We start from the raw sequence: 12,436 nt of genomic DNA, 5'->3' as shown, positions 1-12,436 counted from the left end.
TGATTACCTGCTGCACCTGCAAACTAACTTTTTGGGATTCATGCACAACGACACCCAGGTCCCTCTGCACCTCAGCATGTTGTAATTTCTCTCCATTCAAATAATATTCCCTTTTACTGTTTTTTTTCCCAAGGTGGATGACCTCACACTTTCCGACATTGTATTCCATCTGCCAAACCTTAGCCCATTCGCTTAACCTATCCAAATCTCTTTGCAGCCTTTCTCTGTCCACTAATCTTTGTGTCATCTGCAAATTTTGTTGCACTACACTCTGTCCCCTCTTCTAGGTCATCTATATATATTGTAAACAGTTGTGGTCCCAGCACTGATCCCTGTGGCACACCACTAACCACCGATTTCCAACCCGAAAAGGACCCATTTATCCCGACTCTCTGCTTCCTGTTCACCAGCCAATTTTCTATCCATGCTAAGACACTTCCTCTGACTCCGCGTACCTCTATCTTCTCTAGTAACCTTTTGTGTGGCACCTTATCGAATTCCTTTTGGAAATCTAAATACACCACATCCATCGGTACACCTCTATCCACCATGCTCGTTATATCCTCAAATAATTCCAGTAAATTAGTTAAACATGATTTCCCCTTCATGAATCCATGCTGCGTCTGCTTGATTGCACTATTCCTATCTCGATGTCCCGCTATTTCTTCCGTAATGATAGTTTCAAGCATTTTCCCCACTACAGATGTTAAACTAACCGGCCTTTTGTCTGCCCCCTTTTTTAAACAGCGGCGTTACATTAGCTGCGTTCCAATCCGCTGGTACCTCCCCAGAGTCCAGAGAATTTTGGTAGATTATAACGAATGCATCTGCTATAACTTCCGCCATCTCTTTTAATACCCTGGGATGCATTTCATCAGGACCAGGGGACTTGTCTACCTTGAGTCCCATTAGCCTGTCCAGCACTACCCCCATTAGTGATAGTGATTGTTTCAAGGTCCTCCCTTCCCACATTCCTGTGACCAGCAATTTTTGGCATGGTTTTTGTGTCTTCCGCTGTGAAGACCGAAGCAAAATTATTGTTTAAGGTTTCCACATTTCCCATTATTAAATCCCCCTTCTCATCTAAGGGACCAACATTTACTCTAGTCACTCTTTTCTGTTTTATATATCTGTAAAAGCTTTTACTATCTGTTTTTATGTTTTGCGCAAGTTTACCTTCGTAATCTATCTTTCCTTTCTTTATTGCTTTTCTTTGCTGTTGTTTAAAATTTTCCCAATCTTCTAGTTTCCCACTAACCTTGGCCACCTTATACGCATTGGTCTTTGATTTGATACTCTCCTTTATTTCCTTGGTTATCCACGGCTGGTTATCCCTTCTCTTACCACCCTCCTTTTTCACTGGAATATATTTTTGTTGCACACTATGAAAGAGCTCCTTAAAAGTCCTCCACTGTTCCTCAATTGTGCTACCGTTTAGTCTGTGTTTCCAGTCTACTTTAGCCAACTCTGCCCTCATCCCACTGTAGTCCCCTTTGTTTAAGCATAGTACGCTCGTTTCTGACACAACTTCTTCACCCTCAATCTGTATTACAAATTCAACCATACTGTGATCACTCATTCCGAGAGGATCTTTTACTAGGAGATCGTTTATTATTCCTGTCTCATTACACAGGACCAGATCTAAGATAGCTTGCTCCCTTGTAGGGAGACTGGGGAATTAATAATGGAGAACAGGGAAATGGCAGAGACGTTGAAAAAATATTTTGTATCGGTCTTCATGGTATAAGACACCAAACCATCCAAATATTGGATAATCAAGGGGCTATAGGGAGGCAGGAACTTAACACTATCACTAATGAAGTAGTACTTAGTAAAATATTGGGACTAAAGGCGGACAAGTCCACTGGACCTGATGGCTTACATTCTAGGGTCTTAAAGGAAGTGGCTGCAGAGATAGTGGATGCATTGGTTGTAATCTACCAAAATTCCCTGGATTCTGGGGCGATCCCAGCGGTTTGGAAAACCACAAATGGAACGCCCCTATTTAAAGAAGGAGGCAGACAAAAAGCAGGAAACTATAGACCAGTTAGTCTAACATCTGTTGTTGGGGAAAGTGCTGGGGTTCATTATCAAGGAAGCAGTAGCGGGACATTGAATCATGCTTTTCCAAATCAAGGAGAGTCAGCATGATTTTATGAAAGGGAAATCATGTTTTACAAATTTACTGGAGTTCTTTGAGGATGTAACGAGCAGGGTGGATAAGGGGGAACCAGTGGATGTGGTGTATTTGGATTTCCAGAAGGCATTCGATAAGGTGCCACATAAAAGGTTACTTCACAAAGTAAAAGCTCACGGGGTTGGGGGTAATATATTAGCATGAATAGAGGATTGGCTAACTAACAGAGAGTCGGGATAAATGGGTCATTTTCCGGTTGGTAAACAGTGACTAATGGGGTGCCGCAGGGATTGGTGTTGAGTCCTCAACTATTTACAATCTATATTAATGACTTGGATGGAGGGACCGAATGTAATGTAGCCAAGTTTGCTGACGATACAAAGATGGGTGGGAAAGCAAATTGTCAGGAGGGCACAAATAATCTGCAAAGGGATATAGACAGGCTAAATGAGTGAGCAAAAATTTGGCAGATGGAGTATAATGTGGGAAACTGTGAGGTTATCCACTTTGGCAGAAATAATAGAAAAGCAAATTATAATTTAAATGGAGAAAAATTGCAAAGTGTTGATAGTACAGAGAGACCTGGGGGTCCTGGTGCATGAAACACAAAAAGTTAGTATGCAGGTATAGCAAATAATCAGGAAGGCCAATGGAATGCTGTCCTGCAAGGGGGATAGAGTATAAAAGCAGAGAAGTCCTGCTACAACTATACAGGGTGTTGGTAAGGCACACAGTTTTGGTCTCCGTATTTAAGGAAAGATATATTTGCATTGGAGGTTGTTCAGAAAAGGTTCACTGGGTTGATTCCGGAGATGAGGGGGTTGACTTATGAAGATAGGTTGACTAGGTTGTGCCTATACACATTGGAGTTCAGAAGAATGAGAGGTGATCTTATTGAAACATATAAGATAATGAGGGGGCTCGACAAGATGGATGCAGGGAGGATATTTCCACTCATAGGAGAAACTAAGACATGGGGACATAGTCTCAGAATAAGGGGCCGCCAATTTAAAACTGAGATGAGGAGAAATTTCTTCTGAGGGTTGTAAATCTATGGAATTCTCTGCCCCAGAGAGCTGTGGAGTCTGGGTCATTCAATATATATTTAAGGCAGAGATAGACAGATTTTTGAGCGATAAGGGAGTCAAGGGTTACGGGGAATGGGCAGGGAAGTTGAGCTGAGTCCATGATCAGATCAGCCATGATCATATTAAATGGCGGAGCAAGCTCGAGGGCCAAATGGCCTACTCTTGCTCCTATTTCTTATGTTCACCCAAAGGGTAGGGAAAGCTAGAAATTCATCCAGGACAATGTTATTATCTTCTAAATGAATTTTATTTCCATTACTTGGGTCTGTCTGACCAAGAAGATAGAAGGTGATCTGATCTCGTATCTCTGCCCATATTGCTTTTGAGCCAGCTACCAGGGTGGCACATGTGGTACTGGCTTCAAAAATGTTTTGTCATCACTAACTGACCAACTAGGATCTGGAACATGGTTCTGATGTTTAATTGATCCCTTTAAAGTCACTGCTCAGTTACTTCCTGAGGAAGTAGTCTCATTCCTGGGGTCAACCAGAGTTAATTGCTGTTTGGTGAGGAAAGTTTGCACAACATCAGGTGCTTGTAAATTTCTGGCTCTATGTCAGAAAAAAAACATAGTATGTCTTTTTATTTCGAACACTTGAAGTATGATGCTGGAAATCTCAGCGGGTCAGACTGCATCTGTGGAGAGAAAGCAGTGTTAACATTTCGTCAGAACTGGAGAGTGTTCGGAAACAACAGATTCTTAACAAGCACTGAAAGGGGGAGGGGAAGAAAGAACAAAAGGAAAGGGCTGACAGGGTGGAAGACAGGAGAGATTAGAGAGACAAAAGGGATGATGGGTCAAATTGAAATGGTAATACCAGGAGTTAGCAAAACATTAATCCAGATAGGGTGTGAATGGCGGGATAATGACCAGCTGCCATTAGAGACAAGATCAAAAAAAGAAAGAAACAGGCTCTGTGGGGGTCGGAGGAAGGGAGTCAAAGATTGGCAGTGGCTACGTTCTGAAATTGTTGAACTCTATGTTGAGTCCAGAAGGCTGTAAAGTGCCTAAACGAAAGATGAGGTGCTGTTCCTCGAGCTTGCGTTGAGCTTCATTGGAACAGTGTAGGAGACCGAGGACAGAGAAGTCAGAGTGGGAATAGAGTGGAGAATTAAAGTGACAGGCGACCGGAAGCTCAGGGTCACACTTGCGGACTGAATGGCGCGGTCACCCAATCTATGCTTGGTCTCCCCAAGGTAGAGGCGACCACATCGTGAGCAGCGAATACAGTATGCTAAATTGAAAGAAATACAAGCAAATTGCTGTTTCACCGGGGAGGAGTATTTGGGGCCCTAGATAGTGGGAAGGGAGGAGGTAAAAGGGCAGGTGTTGCATCTCCTGCACTTGCACGGAAAGGTGCTGTGGGAAGGGCGGGGTGGTTGCTGGGTTTGACTGCGGAATGGGCCAGGGTGTCGCGGAGGGAGCGGTCCCGTCGGAATGCTGAGAGGGGAGGGGAAGCTATGATTGGTGGTGGGATCATGGTGGAGGTGGTGGACATAGTGGAGGATGATTCATTGAACGTGGAGGTTGGTGGGATGAAAGATGAGGACAAGGGGACCTCTGTCATCGTTCTGAGGGGGAGGGGAAGGAGTGAGAGCAGAGGTGCGGGAAATAGAACAGACATGGTCGAGGGCTGATGTGGAGTATGACAAAGACACTCTGTACAGGCCTGTTGTGGAGAAAAGAATTGCTTAATTGCTTGATCAAGGGAGACACGGTCTACACCAGTTCCTTAACTGGATGCCTTCCCAACCGTTCTCGTCGAACACATTAGAGGCTGCTTCTTTTATACAGAATTCTTTGCAAAGTCATCATTTACATTACCATTGGTCAATCTTTTTACCGCGTGACAATTTTTTTCGCTTTGTTGTAGATTGTTTAATTTCAACTTTGTCAATTGTTTCACATCCTCCTTGGGTATGAACATATATATCCTGCCTCCTGCCACAAACAGGAATTTATTTCTAAGTTCTGAATACAACAGGAAGCCACTTCGTAGGCCTACGACCTTAGCTCTGAATAACAGGAACTGTACCATTGTCCTACAGTTGCATCTGCTAATTCTGCCACATCAGCAAATTGCTTTTTGTCTTCCTAATCTAAAACATGTTTAACTCCTTAATTCCCGCTTCAATCCCCACTTTGGTTACATGGTTATTCTATTAACCTACCGTGATCAATTCTTTTACCTCACTAGACTCGTGTGTCTCCCGCTCCGATTTCATTGATCAAGCGATAAGATTGGGACACTCACGACTTATATCAGGTATTCGTGTTGGTTTGGTTCGTCTCCCCTGTTACCTACTTTCAGCGAAGGCTTCCTTTCGTATTTCTGAGTGGCTTTTACCAGTGCTTTCATCCTTCTCCTCCTACATCTAAAGCACCATTCAAACAGTAACATAAGTATAACCAACATCTGCACGATCACTAATACATGTGACATAATTCTTATCCAAGGGTGTACATGAACATTAAGTCCAAAATCCTATAGTGGTATATACCAGGGTTGATTGGCCAGCACTTTTTTTTTGTGTCCTTTTGCAGCTGAACAATCTCTCATCAGTATGATGTATTTTTGTCGTTGCTCACGGACACTCTTCTCCAACGCTGTCTGTTCCTCATTTAGTTTGGGAATAGGATTTCCCTGAGGCTCTTCGAAGCCCTCATACCCCGCCTTTATAGTGTCTACCACCATTCCACTGATAGTTTCTTCTTTTAATTCTGGGTTTATAATAAGTCCCTGAATGTTAACCTCTTCTCTGGTCGCAAGGCAAAAGTCGGTGGTAGTGATGGGGCAGTGCGTTATTCCTCCCACTGTCATGTTAGTGGCTGTGGTGCTGACACACCATTGCCCGTTACTTCGTGGTGCTGCTGTTGTCTCGGAATCCAGCATCAGCGGGGTTATGCTCAGGACACATCCTTCTGTGCGGCTGTATCCATAGTCATCTTGATCAAACTTGGGATGTTCTCGGCATAAAACAACCTGGTTATTCTTATAACAATCTTTAATGCACACACCCTTGGTATCATCTCCCTTCTTAATAATGTATTGCAGTTTGTGGTATCTGACCCGTGTTCGGTTTCTTCTTTCTCCTATATTGTCAACTTTATACAGGAGGTTTCCCTTGGTCGCATTATTTGTGGTATTGACAGTACAAATCCGATTATATTCTGATGACCAGTTACACATTTAGTTTTAGGAACCCATGCATGGCTGTTTCGCCTGATTTCACAGGCGTCTGTTTCCCTTTTTCCCAAGGTCCATTCCCTGAATACATCATTGGTTATTAATCTGGGACATCCCCATTTTGTAGCTGTTCTAAGTTATGTTCTACTGTACTTCCATACATGCTCCATACCCGGTGCATACTGTGGCATTTTGTCTGCTTTTTCTATTGTACTTTTGGTTCGTGTTTATTAAGTTAATTGTCTTGGCATGATCCCCTAGTGTGTGGGCCACTTGTAACAATTCTCATTCGGCTCCATCTCCCAATTGGGCCTGCATTTTCTCATTATCATTTCCACTTTTCAGTAACCCGCTTAGGGTTTGGGTAATTTCTTTGAGGATATAACGAGCATGGTGGATAGAGGTGTACCGATGGATGTGATTTATTTAAATTTTCAAAAGGCATTCGATAAGGTGCCACACAAAAGGTTACTGCAGAAGATAAAGGTACGCGGAGTCAGAGGAAATGTATTAGCATGGATAGAGAATTGGCTGGCGAACAGAAAGCAGAGAGTCGGGATAAATGGGTCCTTTTCGGGTTGGAAATCGGTGGTTAGTGGTGTGCCACAGGGATCGGAGCTGGGACCACAACTGTTTACAATATACATAGGTGACCTGGAAGAGGGGACAGTGTAGTGTAACAAAATTTGCAGATGACACAAAGATTAGTGGGAAAGCGGATTGTGTAGAGGACACAGGCTGCAAAGAGATTTAGATAGGTTAAGCGAATGGGCTAAGGTTTGGCAGATGGAATACAATGTCGGAAAGTGTGAGGTCATCCACCTTGGGGGAAAAAAAACAGTTAAAGGAAATATTATTTGAATGGGGAGAAATTACATCATGCTGCGGTGCAGAGGGACCTGGGGGTCCTTGTGCATGAAACTCTTTTAGGATACCAAGATTTGAACACGGATCGTTGAATTCAAAGTCCATAGTGCTCACCATTACACCATTGAACCACAGACTCCTTGTGCATGAATCCCAAAAAGTTAGTTTGCAGGTGCAGCAGGTAATCAGGAAGGCGAATGGAATGTTGGCCTTCATTGCGAGAGGGATGGAGCACAAAAGCAGGAAGGTCCTTCTGCAACTGTATAGGGTATTGGTGAGGCCGCACCTGGAGTACTGCGTGCAGTTTTGGTCACCTTACTTAAGGAAGGATATACTAGCTTTGGAGGGGGTACAGAGACGATTCACGAGGCTGATTCCGGAGATGAGGGGTTACCTTATGATGATAGATTGAGTAGACTGGGTCTTTACTCGTTGGAGTTCAGAAGGATGAGGGGTGATCTTATAGAAACATTTAAAATAATGAAAGGGATAGACAAGATAGAGGCAGAGAGGTTGTTTACACTGGTCTGGGAGACTAGAACGAGGGGGCACAGCCTCAAAATACGGGGGAGCCAATTTAAAACCGAGTTGAGAAGGAATTTCTTCTCCCAGAGGGTTGTGAATCTGGAATTCTCTGCCCAAGGAAGCAGTTGAGGCTAGCTCATTGAATGTATTCAAGTCACAGATAGATAGATTTTTAACCAATAAGGGAATTAAGGGTTACGGGGAGCGGGCGGGTAAGTGGAGCTGAGTCCACGGCCAGATCAGCCATGATCTTGTTGAATGGCGGAGCAGGCTTGAGGGGCTAGATGACCTACTCCTGTTCCTAATTCTTATGTTCTTATGTAAGTGCTCTTCTACCACCTGGAGATCTATAGTGTTTACCGTGGCTACGTCCACCGCATATCCCGCGCCCATCATTTCTAATATCTCCCTTTTTCATCTAACCTTCCCTTTTAATAAACCTCAGGGTCTTGGACTCCGGTCCATCTAAGGCCTGCAGTGTCAGATTTTTATACATACTTATTGTTTTTGACTCACAGAAACTGGGGATCGTTAGATCGGTCAGAGTTAGAAATACCGTGATTATCCTCTGGCGTATTCCAAAGTGTATCTTTTCCTCTGTCTTCTTGATCACCAGCCCTCCACTTGTCCCTTCCTCTGTTTGAGGACAATCTGGTGGTGGGGGATTCGGAGTTTCTGGCATGGGTGTAGGGGTTATTTCTGAGCTCCAACATCCAAGCGCTGCCCGATCTGCTATGGCCCTATTATTCAGGCAAGCGAGGTCTTTATAGGTGGTTTCCCCCCCCCCCCCCCAACTTTAGGTCTTGGTTATCCAGGGACAATCTAGCAACTTATGCCCCGGATCACACCCTACTTCCAACACCCTGGGGCTGGTGGACTAACGCATTGGTCGCCATCCTCGCTCTCTGATCCTTTATAGACGGGGTGAGAATTAGGGTGACACTCCTAACATTGTTTCTTCTGGTTCCTGAAGTAGTGTGTGATTCCCTTTTCGTCCTTGGGGATCATAATCTTGCTGTTGTATCTGTTTGACAGCGTCACCATGTATTCTGTTCCTCTGACCAGTCATAGCAGGCCCAACAAGGCCAATAACCGCATCATTTTGAGTCACTTGTTTGGGGGAACACAGTCTGGACAGCCCATACTGTGGTCAGAGCCTTACCATCTCCTCTTGGCCATTCCTATTCCTCTCATGGGTCCTCTCCCACAGCCGGATTATCACAACGATTATGTTTAACATTGCAAATATGATACACATCCCTCCTATTAGTCCGCCTACTAATCCATTTACCTAACTGTCGTATGCCTCTGCATACCATTCAGAGAGGTATATTGGTACAAATTTTGGGTCAATCTTTGGTCAGGTCCCTTATATTCTTTCAGTTGAGACCAGTGTTTCCACCTGCACCCACTTTTCATATTTATGTATGCATACGTGTCTCCGCTAATCAGTACCTCATAGGGGCGAATCCAGGTTTTTCTGGTAACACCCGAACCATTACCCTTGCCCCACCTCGGGTGCTACCGCCGGGGTTTTTTGTTTCTTTATCCTCGTCTTCCTCTTCCTGCTTATCTCGTACTTCCTGTCGCATACCTTTCAACTGCCTACTCAGTTCCATCACATACTTCCTAATTCTATCACGTAAAGGTCCTACTCTGCTCCTCCTGTAACTATTCCCTCAGAGTTTCATTGTTCGTCCAGTCATTAGTTCGTAAGGGGTGAATCCTGTTGTGCGATTCGGTATAGCACGCAGTCTCATCAATATGGTGGGCAGGAGTTCCGGCCATGCCTGTCCGGTTCCCTGGATTGCTTTACTCAGGGAGGTTTTGAGGGTTCTATTCATTCTTTCTACCATTCCCGAACTCTGGGGATGGTAGGGGATGTGGAATTTCTGCTTAATGTTCGGTATTTTACAAGTTTCCTTCATTACCTTTCCTGTGAAATGAGTCCTTTGGTCCGAATCTATCTGAATGGGAATCCCCCATCTAGAAAAAGCAGTGACAGGATCGGTCCAAGTCAGCATGGATTTCTAAAAAGGGAAATCATGCTTGACAAATCTTCTCGAATTTTTTGAGGATATAACTAGTAGAGTGGACAAGGGGGAGCCAATGGATGTGGTGTATTTAGACTTTCAAAAGGCTTTTAACAAGGTCCCACACAAGAGATTAGTGTGCAAAATGAAAGCACATGGTATTGGGGATAATGTACCTACGTGGATAGAGAACTGGTTGGCAGACAGAAAGCAGAGAGTAAGAATAAAAGGGCAGTGTGAGCTGTGAGGAAGATGCTAAGAGGCTGCAGGGTGACTTGGACAGGTTAGGTGGGCAAATGCATGGCAGATGCAGTATAATGTCGATAACTGTGAGGTTATCCACTTTGGTGGTTAAAAACAGGAAGGCAGATTATTATCTGAATGGTGACAGATTAATAAAAGGGGAGGTGCAATGAGACCTGGGTGTCATGGTACATCAGTCATTGAAAGTTAGCATACAGGTACAGCAGGCGGTGAAGAAGGCAGATGGCATGTTGGCCTTCATAGCGAGAGGATTTGAGTATAGGAGCAGGGAGGTCTTACTACAGTTGTACACCTTGAATATTGTGTACAGTTTTGGTCTCCTACTGTGAGGAAGGACATTCTTGCTATTGAGGGAGTGCAGCGAAGGTTCACCAGGCTGATTCACAAAAGGTTACTGCAGAAGATAAAGGTACGCGGAGTCAGAGGAAATGTATTGGCTGGCTAACAGAAAGCAGAGAGTTGGGATAAATGGGTCCTTTTCGGGTTGGAAATCGGTGGTTAGTGGTGTGCCACAGGGATCGGTGCTGGGACCACAACTGTTTACAATATACATAGATGACCTGGAAGAGGGGACAGAGTGTAGTGTAACAAAATTTGCAGATGACACAAAGATTAGTGGGAAAGCGAGTTGTGTAGAGGACACAGAGAGGCTGTAAAGAGATTTAGATAGGTTAAGCGAATGGGCGAAGGTTTGGCAGATGGAATACAATGTCGGAAAATGTGAGGCCATCTACCTTGGGGAAAAAAAAACAGTAAAAGGGAATATTATTTGAATGGGGAGAAATTACAACATGCTGCCGTGCAGAGGGACCTGGGGGTCCTTGTGCATGAATCCCAAAAAGTTAGTTTGCAGGTGCAGCAGGTAATCAGGAAGGCGAATGGAATGTTGGCCTTCATCGCGAGAGGGATGGAGTACAAAAGCAGGGAGGTCCTTCTGCAACTGTACAGGGCATTGGTGAGGCCGCACCTGGAGTACTGCGTGCAGTTTTGGTCACCTTACTTAAGGAAGGATATACTGGCTTTGGAGGGGATACAGAGACGATTCACTAGGCTGATAACGGAGATGAGGGGATTACCTTATGATGATAGATTGAGTAGACTGGGTCTTTACTCATTGGCGTTCAGAAGGATGAGGGGTGATCTTATAGAAACATTTAAAATAATGAAAGGGATAGACAAGATAGAGGCAGAGAGGTTGTTTCCACTGGTCGGGGAGACTAGAACGAGGGGGCACAGCCTCAAAATACGGGGGAGCCACTTTAAAACCGAGTTGAGAAGGAATTTCTTCTCCCAGAGGGTTGTGAATCTGTGGAATATTCTGCCCAGGGAAGCAGTTGAGGCTAGCTCATTGAATGTATTCAAATCACAGATAGATAGATTTTTAACCAATAAGGGAATATGGGGAGCGGGCGGGTAAGTGGAGCTGAGTCCACGGCCAGATCAGCCATGATCTTGTTGAGTGGCGGAGCAGGCTTGAGGGGCTAGATGGCCTACTCCTGTTCCTAATTCTTATGTTCTTATGTTCTTATGATTCCCGGGATGACAGAACTGACATATGAAGAAAGACTGGATCAACTAGGCTTATATTCAGTGGAATTTAGAAGAATGAGAGGGGATCTCATAGAAACATATAAAATCCTGACGGGATTGGACAGGTTAGATGCAGGAAGAGTGTTCCCGATGTTGGGGTAGTCCAGAACCAGGGGTCACAGTCTAAGGATAAGGGGTAAGCCATTTAGGACCGAGATGAGGAGAAACTTCTTCACTGAGAGTATTGTGAGCATGTGGAATTCTCTACCACAGAAAGTTGTTGAGGCCAGTGCGTTAGATATATTCCAAAGGGAGTTAGATGTGGCCCTTACTGCTAAAGGAATCAAAGGGTATGGAGAGAAAGCAGGAATGGGGTACTGAAGTGCATGATCAGCCATGATCTTATTGAATGGTGGTGCAGGCTCGAAGGGCCGAATGGCCTACTCCTGCACCTATTTTCTATGTTACTATGTTTACTTCTTCTGCTAGTATACGGGCTACCGTGGTTGCGGTGCAATTGCTGGGTGGCGAATGCTTCCACCCACCTTGTAAACTGGTCAATAATCACCAAGCAGTACTTCCTTCCCCTGGAATTTATTAGGGGCCCAGTAAAATCAATCTGTATGTTTTCCCATGGTCCCCGTGGGCGGGGGCTGGTGCGCCATCCTTATTTTTATCGCTTTTCCCGGATTATGTTGGGCGCTTGTAAAACAGTACTGACATTGTTTAACAACGTCGCGCCTAATTCCCGGCCACCACCAATCCCGTGAGATATTGGATATCATGGCGTTACGCCCGGCATGG

General features: G+C 44.5%; 1 protein-coding gene across 3 annotated transcripts in view; it reads left to right on the top strand.

Annotated features, from left to right (window-relative positions):
- The window catches only part of usp40 (ubiquitin specific peptidase 40), a 227,813-nt gene that overhangs the window by 19,926 nt on the left and 195,451 nt on the right, over nt 1-12,436 (top strand). The window lies entirely within an intron of this gene.

This window comes from Pristiophorus japonicus, chromosome 3 (assembly GCF_044704955.1).
Source record: "Pristiophorus japonicus isolate sPriJap1 chromosome 3, sPriJap1.hap1, whole genome shotgun sequence".
NCBI lineage: Eukaryota > Metazoa > Chordata > Chondrichthyes > Pristiophoridae > Pristiophorus > Pristiophorus japonicus.
This window is presented reverse-complemented; position numbering and strand designations above follow the sequence as displayed.